Source organism: Sus scrofa, chromosome 12 (genome assembly GCF_054392235.1).
Source record: "Sus scrofa isolate SSC_HxYL_T2T_F1_AM1 chromosome 12, Sscrofa_HxYL_maternal_Yorkshire_Landrace_v2.0, whole genome shotgun sequence".
Classification (NCBI taxonomy): Eukaryota; Metazoa; Chordata; class Mammalia; order Artiodactyla; family Suidae; genus Sus; species Sus scrofa.
The window spans coordinates 37726267-37739984 of NC_139394.1; the positions used below are offsets into that span (position 1 = coordinate 37726267).

General features: G+C 50.7%; 1 protein-coding gene and 1 long non-coding RNA gene across 5 annotated transcripts in view; one reads left to right on the forward strand and one right to left on the reverse strand.

Moving 5' to 3' along the window:
* Nucleotides 1–662: 662 nt before the first annotated feature.
* Nucleotides 663–6379, reverse strand: LOC110256033 (uncharacterized). The gene is made up of 3 exons (XR_002337193.2): nt 5446–6379; nt 5026–5253; nt 663–2714 (listed from the first exon to the last, which is right to left on the reverse strand). It is a non-coding gene; the product is annotated as an uncharacterized LOC110256033 (long non-coding RNA).
* A 54-nt stretch (nt 6380–6433) lies between these two features.
* Nucleotides 6434–13718, forward strand: part of AKAP1 (A-kinase anchoring protein 1) — a 35771-nt gene continuing 28486 nt past the window's right edge. For 2 of the 4 annotated variants that reach the window (XM_084982766.1, XM_084982762.1), the window contains exon 1: nt 6557–6747. The gene's annotated coding sequence lies outside the window, so the exon portion shown is untranslated. Of the gene's footprint in view, nt 6509–6556; nt 6748–10171; nt 10379–13718 lie in introns of those variants that run through there. The other 2 variants (XM_084982764.1, XM_084982768.1) reach the window with 2 other exon arrangements.

Genomic DNA, 13718 nt, shown 5'->3' on the forward strand with positions numbered 1-13718 from the left:
TTCAGGGGGAAGGAAGGTGCCGAGATTTCCAGGAATTGGGCCACCTCTCACTTTTTGGCCTTTTATGGTCGGCCCCTGGAACCGTCATAGCACCTGTGGGCACATCATTTAGCTGCTAATGAATTACAGTGAGCGGATAATGAGGCTCAAGGGCCACCGGAAGTCAAACTTTCCACCTTCTTGGGCCTTATTGGTTCTAACCAGTTTTTGTCGTGACCTCAATGGCTAAGTCATTTTTTGAAAAGGGTGTGTCCTGCCCCCTTCCCTCCTATTTCATTCCCCTTTAGAGGTTTTACTCCCATGTATATATATATGTATGTATTTTTTTGTCTTTTTTGCATTTTCTAGGGCCGCACCCACGGCATATGGAGGTTCCCAGGCTAGCAGTCTAATCGGAGCTGTAGCCACCAGCCTACACCAGAGCCATAGCAACGTAGTCTGCAGCCTATACCACAGCTCACAGCAACACCAGACCCTTAACCCACTGAGCGAGGCCAGGGATCGAACCCGCAACCTCACGGTTCCTAGTTGGATTTGTTAGCCACTTAGCCACAGCAGGAACTCCTACTCCCATATTTTTATGGAAAGCAATCCATCTTCACAGCTGCTTCAGGGCTGAGGAGGGGCATTGACCCTGGCAATGCTTTAGGCTTTGGCAGCAATTAGACAAATGAAGCCACTTTATTGTGGTGCCCCAAACTCCTAGACACCTGGTTGGATGCCTGTGTCACGGCAGAGAGCACTCGCTCTGTGAGGGCTGCCTCCCAACTGCAGGAACGTCATGGAAGGTTGTGCAGGTCAAGTTCTGCACAAGGGCATCCAGCCCAAGGGTGAGGGGGGACTGAAATCTAGGCTGTGCTATGGCACTCGGCTCACCATGGTGACTGGCACAGAGCTGTCTACCTCGGGGAAGGGACACTTGTTACCTAATCTGCACAATGTCACTATGGGGGCAAGTGGAAGTCCTGGGTAGAAGGTATCAGTTTATGGGAAACTGGAATGCCCGAGCAAACAGAAGGCAGAGGTTACTGAGAAACATATCCATTTTAGAATGGATAGAGCAAGGAAGTCGTTTCAGAGAATGCAGAGGGTGTGTGAGGTTGGGGGTAAATGGAAAATTTGGGTGCGGGGTCTGAGCTCCCCTATTGCTATGTGCTCTGCCCGCCCCTCCTAGGTGAGTCCCCCTGGCTAAATGTCTCATCCCCAAGGAAGCACTGGTCCCCCTGCAGGTATTTGAGGCTTCCAGATCCTGCTGTTCAGACCACCCCAGCTGCAATAGTACATGGAAAGGGCCGACACTAACAAAAATATTTCATAAAGCTTATAAACCTTACCAGAGAGGGCTCACTGCATTTTTGTTTTTGTTTTTTAGGGCTGCACCTGTGGCATATGGAGGTTCCCAGGCTAGGGGTTGAATTGTGGCCTACGTCACAGCCACAGCCACAGCCACATTGTTAGATCCAAGCCTTGACTGCAACCTACACCACAGCTCATGGCAATGCCGGATCCTTAACCTACTGAGCGAGGCCAGGGGTTGAACCTGCAACCACATGGTTCCTAGTTGGATTCGTTTCTGCTGCACCACGACGGGAACTCCCTGCAATTTTCTTATAAAGTCCAAGCAATTCAAACATCCAGACAGCACCCAGCATGTGTGGCCTCCTGGGAGGATCCCAAGAGTTGGCCCAGAAGAGATGCTCATGGAATAAAATGAGGGAGGTCACAGCCTCTGATGGTTTAATTGCTTCGCCATGTGCACAAGCTTGGCTATGACTGAAGGACCTAAATTGGTCTGAGGTAGAATTTCACCCCATCTGAAGCAGTTTGCAAAGTTTCTCAGGCTCCCCTTCAAACTAACTGCCACTGGAAGAAGCTGGGAAGATTGGAGGGGGCTCTGGGAAACACCTGCCAGACACCCACTGAAGAGAGCCAGAATTAAGATCTTAAGCTAACTGGAAAATTCCCAAGAAGTATGCAGTGGTGCTAGTGTCAGCGCCTGGGTAGTGCCTATTTGAGGCCCTTTCATCATAGCCACTTGCATGAGGCCTCTGCCCTATGAAGCCACAGTGCCTGGGTCCAGATAGGAGGAAGGGGACAGCTCCCTTTTATCACCTGCTGAATGACTCCACTTCCCTTGTACTATCTGGCATCCGTGGGTTCAAGAATGAAGGTCACTGGAGTTCCAACTGTGGCTCAGCAGTTTAAGAACCTGACTAGTATTCATGAGGATGTGGGTTTGATCCCTGGCCTCGCTCAGTGGGTTCAGGATCCAGCATTGCCACAAGTTGTGGTCACAGGTCAAAGATGCAGCTTGGATCCTTCATTGCCGTGGCTGTGGCATAGGCCAGCACTGCAGCTCTGATTAGACCCCTGACCCCGGGGAACTTCCATAGGCTGTGGGTTTGGCCCTAAAAAGAAAAAAAGAATGAAGGTCACTGTAACAGTTTCTTAGGGCTACTGTGACAAAGTACCACCAACTGGGTGACTTACAATAATAGAAATGTATTGTCTGATGGGACTGGAGGGATGAGCCCAACATCGGATGTCATCAGGGCTCTGCCCCCTCGGAATCCTGCAGGGGAATCCTTCCTTGGCTCTTCCTTGCTTCTGGCAGTTTGCTGGCCATCTTTGGCAGTCCTTGACTCCTAGATGCAAAAATCCAATCTGCTGTCATCAGGCATTGTTCTCTTGTTCCTCTGTCTTCACACTGTGATCTTAGAAGAATACCAGTCATATTGCATTAGGGGTCCAAGCTACTCCAGTATGACCTCAGCTCAACTAATTACATCTGTAACCGCCCTATTTCCAAATAAAGTCATATTCTGAGGTATGGGGGGTTAAGACTTCCTCACACCTCTTTTGAGGGGGGCCTGTGTCAATCTACAGCAGACTCGTTCCTGTATAAAATTGCTCCCTTGGAGGTCCCTGGTGGCCTAGCAGGTTAAGGATCCAGTGTTGTCACTGCTATGGCTTGGGCCACCTCTGTGGTGTAGGTTTGATCCCTGGCCCAGAAACTTCTGCATGCCATAGACGAGGCCAAAAAAACAAAAAACAAAGAAAACACAAAACCCCCAACACCCACCTCCCCGAGATTGAACCCGAAACCTCATGGTTCCTAGGTGAATACATTTCCACTGACGGGAACTCCCACAATCCCTTTCTTATATTATCTTCTATTGGGTCCTATCCCGAGAGCCTGGATATAGTTCTCTGTACGATACAGCAGGACCTCACCATTGACTTCGTCAGAGAGAAATCATTTTTTCTTCCCTGAAGACACGCACAGTCTTGGGGCAAAACCAAACACTTCCACGGCTTAAGGGAATAGGGAGGTGGGTTGGAGAGGAAGAGAAGTTTAGTTTTACTTGCATATTCAGTTAAACCTAAGGACGAAAGACACTCCTTCACTGTACTAGCCATAAAGGAGACAGTTCATATTTGTTAGCGCTGAAACAGTTCCGTCTACAGATGCTTCCAGTAGGAAAGGTAAGTCGTTTCTCAAATATGGAGGGGGTTGCTGGGAGAAGTCAACTGGCTGATTTGTTTTTTTTTTTTTTGCTTTTTTTTGTGGGGGGGCACACCCACGGCACATGGAGGTTCCCAGGCTAGGGGTCAAATTGGAGATACAGCTGTCAGCCTACACCACAGTCACAGCAACGCCAGATCCGAGCCGTGTCTGTGACCTACACCATAGCTCACCTCATTGCCGGATCCTTAACCCACAGAGCAAGATCAGGGATTGAACCCACAACCTCATGGTTCCTAGCCATATTTGTTTCCACTGCACCACGACGGGAACTCCAACTGGCCGACTTTTGAAGAGAGCTCCTGAGATGGTGTTTGGATAAAATTCCCCAAGTCCTATATTAAGCCCTAACTCAGCTTTACAACAGACTCAGAAATGTCACCATGTTCCAATCCCAGAACTTAAAGCTGGGTCAAGCAAAAAAATATTCTCAAGATATGCAAGTTGTAGAAAGCCAGAGGACCACATACACAGTTTACAACGACAAAAATTGGCCTGTCTGGTGGACCAGTGCCTTCCATTGGTCCAACCACAGCTTCTCTCCTTGGAAAGAATTACCATAAGGTTGCTTTCTGGGTGAGTCAGAATGAAGAGCCTGAGGAGTTCCTGCTGTGGTGCAGTGGGTTAAGAATCCCACTGCAGTATCTCGGGTTACTGTGGAAACATGGGTTTGATCCCCAGCCCCGTGCAGTGGGTTAAAGGACCCAGCATAGATCACAGCTGCAGCTCAAGTCACAGCTGTGGCTAGGATTCAACTCCTGGCCTGAGAACTTCCATATGCTGTAGGTTCATACTAAAGGAAGGAAGGAAAGAAGGAAGGAAGGAAGATGGAATTACAGGATTTTTTTTTTTTTGCGCTTCTTAGGGCTGCACCTGGAGCATAAGGACGTTCCTGAGCCAGGGGTTGAATCAGAGTTGCAACTGCCTACACCAGAGCAACAGCAACACGGGATCCAATATGCATCTGCAACCTACATCAGAGCTCACAGCAACTATGGGTCCCGACCCAATGAGCAAGGCCACGGATAGAACCCACATCTTCATGGATACTAGTCGGATTCGTTTCCACTGGGCACAACGGGAACTCCCTTGAGTTACAGGATCTAAATGAATAATCCTATCAGGCGCTGTTCTAACCATTTCCACTCCGCAGAGGGCAGCTGCTTGATAGATCAGCTTGGATTCCTTCTTCTTCAGATGGGCATTGGCCACTTCTTTTTTGTCTCCTTTGGGTGCTTTATTTTTCACCTACTTCTTCTGACAGATATTCATACACACACACACACAACACACACACACACACACACACACACACCCTTAACTTCAATCTTGCTCTATGTACCAGATTTCTTACTTTTTTTTCTTTTTTTAGCATCAAGATCAGAGAATCTGATAGAAGGTCTCCATAACTATTTCCTCAGAAAATGCCATACTTATAAAAACATGTGTGCAATTTCAGGAAGTTCATGGATGTCCAGAGGCTGTTTTGTGCAACCTACCTTAAAATTCCTGCCTTACTCAGCCTTTTGCCGATTGCGAGCACATGTGGAAGCTGACAACTGGAGTCCTTTTTGCCTCGTGGCCAAGTTCTTAGGATCACATTCCATCCTCAACTCCTTTCTCATGCTTCCACCTTCTAATCTTATACTGGAATCAACCTGTGACCTTTGAACTGCCCTGACACTGGGGCCACTTCCTCAGCCCCATGGTGGACGCTTGCCTGGAGGCTGAACAGAGTAGAACAAAATCTAAGAATATAAGCTTTACTGCGGTTTGTAAAGTGGCCCAGTTCTCTCACCACCATTTCCCCCCCCACCGTGCACCCCCACCAAAAAAAAACCCCTCCTCCTTTTACAGTCTCCAACCCCCTCAACCTTCTCTCCCAGCACTCTCGCCACATCACCATATTCCATCCCTACCACTCTTCAAGTCACCAGGAACTGCTTCCTGCAACACAGGCGGTGTCCTGTTGCCTCTGCTGGAATGCTCCCCAATCCTTGTGCTCAAATAACGATTGGCAAGGCCAGCTTCTCATTAAGTAGGTTTCAGTTTAAATTTCACCTTAGGCCTTTCGGAACCACAGAAACTACAGTAGGTCTCTTCTTGTTATTTCTTTCCTAATGGATTTCTTCGTGGCACTCATCACACCATGCAACAGGGCTTCATATATATACGAATTTATATTTAAACTCAACAACTAAATGGTAGCGCATCATCATTTAAATTTGCATTTGATCACTAGTGAAGATTAACCATGTTCCAAGTAACAGTTCTTAGCATAATCTCTTTTGTATACCTCGCCCAAACAAATGTTCACTTGAAGTCCCTATGTCCCTGGCCAGCTGGAACCCCACTCTGTCCACTTGTAGGGGGACAATTTATTTTCCCAAGTTTCGTCGTGGAGTCAGTGACATGATGACTAACTCTTGGCAGGAATGATGAGAGGAAAGTTTCACTTGGACATCACCGACTTGTGAAAATGGGCACAAATGCTGCATTTGAGTGGTGCCAGGGACTCCCATTACACAGTTATTATTATGCAATTATTAATGGCCACCTACGCTTACAATGTCATGATGAATTACACCGTATACATCCACTTAAGGCAAGGCAAAGGGAGCCCGGCTCATTACCGGCCCCTCTGCCTTTTCCAAGGGCCTCTCCGTACAGATGCAGGTAGATGGTCTAACTGGCCCCCCGAGACCGCCCGCAGCGGAGGTTGGCGAACCCGCGTAGGCCTGGGAGCAGAACTTCGATGTTCCGCGCAGGGGAGAAAGAAGGAAGGCGAGTAGGCGTTCTGAAGGCTCCAGCCAGGCCTCCTTCCCGAGCTTTGCCGAGATTACAGCTCATCTCGCGAGAGCACAAGCAACTCCTGGCTGCAGAAGGCGGCAGCGGGATGTTGGCAGGGAGCTCTAGACCGCGCCCCCTCTGGCGCAGCTGGGAGAAGAACAGGCGGGAGCGGCCGGCGGCGCGCACGCGCAGGTGAGCTGGGCCGGCGCGGGGGCACGAGGGCGGGAGGCGGGGCCTTACGTCGCGCCGCGGGCACGTCGCTGCGCGTCCTCAGTATTTAATATCTCTGTGTTCCACTCGCCTCGGCGAGCACGTGGGGGAGCGGCTGGAGCGCGGCTGGGCTGGGCCGCAGGGCAAAGGCGGGGGCTGGGGGTCGGGGGGAGGCGGCGGCTGCGCGAGGACTCCGCATCCCGACAGTCGCCGAGGAACTGGTAAGTTGGGGCCGCTGAGAGCGGCTGTACCGGGGGCCACCTGCCGGGGCTGTGAGGGCGACGCCGTCGGTGTGATGGTGAACCTAGGGCGCTGGTGCCGGGTGCATAGCGCGCTCCAGGAGTCTCGGGATGCAAGGCTCCCGACGCCGAGCGCGTGCAGAGGATCTCCAGTCTGTCGCTTGCTGTCAAGCAGGCCCTTTCCCTTTCATCGTCTGTGCGCCCCCTCGTCTTCTCATGCCCGGCTCTTGCTGACAGATCATGTGTGCATGGCTGGGGCCGCGCTCTGTAGCCGCGCGGTGTTCCCCACGCGTGTCGCCATCCTCGTCAGGAGGCGAGGACGCGACGCCAGGGGCACCCCCCTGCGGCTTAACTTTCCCCGAGCGCGCACACCCTTCCCAGAGACAGACCCGAGCGCGTCCCACCCAAGGTCGCCCAACCCCACACGCGTTTACTTTTCAAAGGTCGTGTGTACCCAGTCTGAGATGGGAGAGGCGGCGGCGGGCGGGCTCTGGGCAGGGCCGGGTGGTCACAAGGGCGAGGAGGTGTCCCAAGGTCCTCGGGCATCCCTTTCCCTCTCCTGAGGAATGGGAGTTGAAACGGTCACTTTAGGGACCTCACCCAACTTTTCAGGCTCCTTGAGCTTGCTCTCCACCGAGGCCTGGCGGTGGCAAACCCGAGCAGGTAGCCCAGCGCTTGGGAGTTTAGTGCGGCGAACCAGGGGAAAGGGCTCGGTTTGCGGAACTGCGAGGATGAACTGGGAGACTGGTCCTAGTTGGAACTCTGTTGCGGGCGGGGGGACCTTTTGAATATAGTTAGGATCCCGATGTCAAAGGCTTGACCGGAAGGTTACTTTTGCAGCCCCTTAAAGGGTGTCTGGCGAGGCGGAGTCTGTCCTGCCCCGTGCGCCCGCTGGCTTCATGCCCGGGGGCGCGTGGGTCACGCTCCGCCTGCACCTACCTCTTGCCGCTGACGCGGAGGGTCCATGCCAGTTTTGGGGTGACAGGTCAAAATGTGCCTGGACAGGCCTCGGTCTGGACGCCTTGCGGGGGGGGGGGGGGCAACGCTTTCACCAGTTTTACTGTTTTGTGCCCTTGGGTACGGTTCCTCCCATTTACCCTGAAAGGAGCCTTTGGTGGTGGGTGGTGCCAGATTGACCCGGGACTGCTTGGAAGACCTGGCCATTTCGCCGTCTTCCTCCCCTCCGGAGATGCCCAAGTTGGCGGGCGTTTTCCTGCCCCTCGGCCGCCGCTGACACAGACCCGCTAACACAAACCCGGTGCATTTAAGTCCAGGTGTGAGGAGCGGCCTCTCAAGCCGAGTAGGGAGTGCAATTAGGTTAAACTAGCTGTCTTTCCCTCACTGAAGTACAGGCTGCTTGGTGTTTAAATTTATCTCCTGCAGGGAAATCTGGGTTGCTGGACACTTGGTACAGTCATATCTGGGGTTGGTTTGCTGTCCAATGCCTCCCCCCCTTATCTAAATTATTGATCAAGAAACACCGTTCACAAAAAGCTATTTATTCTGACAACGAGTAACCTTACTCTTTCAACCTATTCTTGTGACTAAGTCATTCTCAAATTATGATTTTTAAAAATTCTCTTTGGAAGCTTGGGCCCTTAGTAAGCGGCATACATCCCCTTTGCTCTTAAGGGTACAGAGCATCTTTGAAATGTGAGCGGGAAGCAAGATTTGCTCATTTGTCTGATCCCTCAATTCTTGGAGTTCAAGTGGTTCACCTGCTGAATATTTAAGCTTTCCCAGCACTGGAAACAAGGGAAGTAATTTGGGGGGAGCTTTTTACTCATGTTGAACCTTTCCTCTTTAACTTCTAAACTAGCTTTGTGGGTTCTGGGTGCTAATTCCTGGGTCTAGGCTCAGTTGAAGAATGGCCCTAGGGTGCCTACCTGGATTAAACAGGCTCTATTGTCGTACTTATTGTCTGGTAATGGCCCTGAATCTGCAGGTAACTGATCCCCTCCTACCCTGTGAGTGAGACTGGTCTGCTGTCTAGCTGCAGCCTTTTGTGTGAATTTCAGTTTCCTCCTGCCAGCTGTTTCTAGGAAATGCACTAGTACTTGGCCACTGCTGGGTGACAGTGAAGGTGTCTGTTTTTTTGTTTGTTTTGTTTATTTCACTTTTTAGGGCTGCACCAGCAGCATGTGGAGGTTCCCAGGCTCGCAGTCTAATTGGAGCTACAGCTGCCAGCCTACACCACAGCCACAACAATGCAGGATCTGAGCCGCGTCTGCGACCTACACCGCAGCTCAAGACAACACCAGATTCTTAACCCACTGAGCAAGGCCAGGGATCGAACCTGCAACCTCCTGGTTCCTAGTCGGATTCATTTCCTTTGTGCCATGACGGGGAATTCGTGGAGGTGTCTGTTATGACTGCTCAGGTACCAGGTTGGATGTGTCTCAAGTGTAAGGTTGCTCAGCATCAGTATTTTAAAGTAATTTGTTTTGCTCTGCCTGATAACCCAAATTATTCTTGGGCTTTGAACCCAGACCATCATTTGTGGGTGAAATCTAGTTTTAGGCTTTACAGTGTTCTCGCTCATCCTAAAGACAAATCGAGATCTTGGTGGGGTGCAGCCCTGGGCCTTGTACATGACGGATGCTCAGGCGTTGGTTGAGTTTTTTTCCCCCCTCTCCTAAAGATTCTTTTTTTTTTTTTTTTTTTTGTCTTTTTGTTGTTGTTGTTGCTATTTCTTGGGCCGCACCCTCGGCATATGGAGGTTCCCAGGCTAGGGGTCTAATCGGAGCTGTAGCCACCGGCCTACGCCAGAGCCACAGCAACTCGGGATCCGAGCCGCGTCTGCAACCTACACCACAGCTCACGGCAACGCCGGATCGTTAACCCACTGAGCAAGGGCAGGGACCGAACCCGCAACCTCATGGTTCCTAGTCAGATTCGTTAACCACTGCGCCACGACGGGAACTCCTTTTTTTTTTTTTTTTTCCTAAAGATTCTGAGACTAAGTTTCTCTTCAGTCTGTTGAGTGACTTGGATTTTAATCAAAGTACCTCACCCCCAACCTCTGACCTGGAACCTTGGTTGGAAGGAGGAGGAAAACAAATTGGTTTCCCCACACTTTGCCAGCCAGCCCCTTTTCCCCAGGCTTCTCCTTTCTAACCTTCCCTCTGAGTCTAGAACGAGGGGATGTCTCTGGAGTTTGGTCTGTTGTGCTGTTACAAGGAAGTGGACAGTTTTGGGTGTGAGTTAATTCCCTCAGCTTGTCCTTCTGGGGAGTTTCCTTCTGGGCTGGGGAGGTGCTAGGTCCTTAGGGGCCTCTTATCCCACTGAAATCATCTCATACTATTTGAGTTGCTAATCTGTGCAGGATATATTTTAATCCTAAACCTTGCTTCCCAGGGCAAGTTCTTTCTCTTCCACAGCCCTTATTGGTATAATGCCTTTCACAGGTTCCACCTTTAATCGTTTCACACCAAGTACCCATGGTATGTGGCACTCTACTGAGCAAACCTACTGGCCCTAGTGCCTAACTTTTAAACTTGGGCTGCGCAAAACAGCGCCAGTGTTTTGAGTAGGACGGAGTGGCTGGAGAAGTAGCTGATGGAGACATGGGAACTGAAATTTAGGAGATGCCTTTTCCTTGACAGGCTTCGAGGTGAGTTACTTGCAAACTTTGCCTCTCTGAGCCTTTAATCCTCACACCTCTGAGTACAGTTGGGCGGGGTGAGGCCGGAGGTCATTCAGGAGAGTGTTTCAGTGGCTAATAAAAATACAAACTGAGGGCTCAGGAAACTGACACGTGTGGGCTTGGACTTGAACGAAGTCCTCTGGAGGGCTTTTGTGAGAACAAAGAGTCGTCAAAGTCCATGGGTTTTTCCACCTAATCTTTCTGTTGCTTTCCAAGCAGGTGCTTGCAGCAGAGTGTGGGTTATCTGTTATCATTCAGCATTCTGAGGACTATCAGAAATAAGCCGCTTTCAAGGTGTCCTTCTCCTTAACTTTCTTTCCCTCTTTCCAATGGCTCTACTGAGTGGTCTCCGATCTGTCCAGATCATTGCCATCTGACTGTTTCTACAGCTCGTTCGGAGAGTTTGCAGCAGCTGATAGTAAACATTCTGTCCCCATCTGGTAGGGACCGGCTGGCTGCTGCCTTCACGTCGTCAGTCCTCACCAAGGCCCATGTACTTGGGAACAAAGCAGAGCCCCAGGAGAGGTCTGGAAGTAAAGGCAGTGAGCGCTGTGGGCTGATAAGGCTGGTTTCATTCACCTTAGGCTTAGGTAGCAAGCGCCTTGGATCGTGGGTGGGATGGGGTCTTGGTGCAGCTTTCAGGGCTGAAACTCTGGCGGTGGTTCCAGGCTGGTCTGTCTGTCTGCCCTCTGAGGTCTGTTTCTTCAGCTGTTGAGAAGAGGTTGGTCTCTGTCAAAACATTCAGGTTGTGCTCCTGGGAGCCCTGAAATCAGCCCCTCAGGGCTGCCGGAGGTGGAGTTGCCTGCAGGGTTGTTGGCCCGGCTGGGGAGGGAGGGGTGTTTGGGCTGGGGATGCTTGGTTCAGTGGATAGTACAAACGAAAAACAAAATAACAACAGTCTGTAGTTTTAGTACATTTGAAATTCACTTAGGCCTGAGGTGCTTCTGTACTAAATGTTTTTCTTTAGGGTATCTCTGTTCTCATCTCCTAGATCTAGCCTTAGGGGTGAGGGTCTAGAGCTGCCTTGTCCTGTGGGGTAGCTACTTGGCATGTGTCAATAGTTAAATGTAAACCCTAAAAAGCATTATGTACAATTTTTAAATGGGTTCCTTGGTAGAGTTCCCTTGTGGCACAGTGGGTTAAGGATCTAGCCTTGTCACTTCTGTGGCTGTGGTCACCGTTGTGGTGTGGGTTTGTTCCCTGGCCCAGGAACTTTCACATGCCAAGGGTGCAGCTGAAAATATATATACACATATATATATTGATTGCGTAATCACGTTTTAGGTCCTCAGTAGCTTCATGTGGCCGGTATCTGCACTACTGGACAGTATGGGTCTAGAACGTTGTCGTCATCGCAGAAAGCTCCGTTGGACAGCACTGGTCTTAGTTCTTTGCCCAACGCGAGAAGCTTCATTGGCCTCGCTTTGTAAAGCATCATGTGTTTGGGCTTGGTTTTTAGAATTCCACAAACCCAACAACTTTGGTGACGAGTGGTTTCTCAGTTCTCTCCTTGGCCTGTGAAGAAGCAAGTTCTGTTCAGCCAGCTTGGAGGGCAGTGGTCAGTTATGAAACAGTTTGAGAGAGGGTGGTGGTAAGGGGGCCTGGGGCTGGGAGCAGGAAACAGGGGGGCCGGATGCTAAGCCATGGCAAAGCCCTTTGGGCTTGAGAGCCCGTTTATTCAGGTAAAGGTCCTGGCACGTTCTCCGAGGCCTGTGCTCACGGGCCTGGGTCACCATGTCAGCTCTTTGGTCCTTCTACTCACTTGACTTGCTCCAGGATCCCCATGAGGGCCCTCTGCTAGGTTGCAGACACCCTAACAAGTGTCTTTTTTTTTTTTTTTTTTTTTTTTGTCTCTGCCTTTTCTAGGGCCGCTTCCTGCAGCATATGGAGGTTCCCAGGCTAAGGGTTGAATCAGAGCTATAGCCACCTGCCTACAGCAGAGCCACAGCAACGTGGGATCTGAGCCGCATCTGCAACCTACACCACAGCTCATGGCAACACTGGATCCCTAACCCACTGAGCAAGGCCAGGGATCGAACCCGCAACCTCATGGTTCCTAGTCGGATTCGTTAACCACTGCACCACGGGAACTCCAGATGTCATTTTTATTCTGCCGTTCTTGGACATCCCGGTGTTAAAAGGCCTTGGGAGAGTTGGGCCACAGTGGGGATCCTGGAGTGTTGGGGGTGGGGCTGGCTCTGGGTTGCTGGCTTTATTTTCAGATGTCCCTCTCATCTAGTCCTGGGTGTGCTTAGTTCGAACCCTGCTAGACTGACCTTTGGCATACACATGAACTCTCATTTCTGGGAGTGCGACAGCAGCAGATGCATAACACACTTCTGAGCACCTTTTGTATACCTGATAACTTAGGAGGGTTTTTTCACATTGTTCCCTTTTTATTCTCTCCTAACCCTATGAGATTAAAAATTTATAGTTTGTACCTGTGGAAGCTGAGGCCCTGAGGAAGGTAAGCTGATCCCAGGACACAGGGCTGGGCTGGCTTGGGACCTAGATCAGGGTTTGGGATCTTTAGTTCCATGCCTAGAGGCAGTCTGTTTACTGCCCCATTAGCCCTTCTGCTCATCCAGAAAGTGAAACTGGGTTTTTGTTTTTGTTTTTTTAAAGCGTAAAAGCATAAATCCCACAAACTGAGTCAGGCTGTTCAGTCATTCCAGCCTCATTCAGCCCTAGGAGGGAAGTATTTATATCCCATTTCTTAGGATGGTGTCATTTTACAGGAAACAGAAGTTAAGGATCTTGCTCCTTCGTGCCCTTATCTTTGCAGTGTTTAATCCTCAGAATTATGCCACCAATCCAGTGCCTTCGAGCGAGCTGTGCTAGTAAGGAATGTGACTAAGAGACAGCCTGCTAGACTAGTTAGTAGCCATGCCTTAAGGCCTGGAAAACTGTTCTGAAGATAGTTTGACTTAACTTGGTCACCTGGCTGAAAAGGCAGCCTTGGAGTCCCTCACTCCTTTCCTGGCTAATAATAGTGTGGGCTGTCAGACCTCATGCAGGGGTCATGAGACTGTCCCCTGGCCCTCAGCAGAGAGTGGCTTGGTCCCTGTTGGGGGTGGGGGGGCAGCAGGATCCTTTCAAGCCCAGCCCTCAGCCTCTCCCGCCCCCACCCCTTCCCTCCAGCCTTGGCTGGGACCACAGTCTCCTCCTCACCAGCCCTCTCCTTTCCCTCCAGAGAGAAGGGTGCCTTGGAAGGAAGGAGGCGTGCCCTGGGATGGGCCTGAGCTGTGTCTCTAGTGAGAAGAGGCCGTGCTGAGAATAACCTCCTTGCTTTGTCCTTTGACTTTGG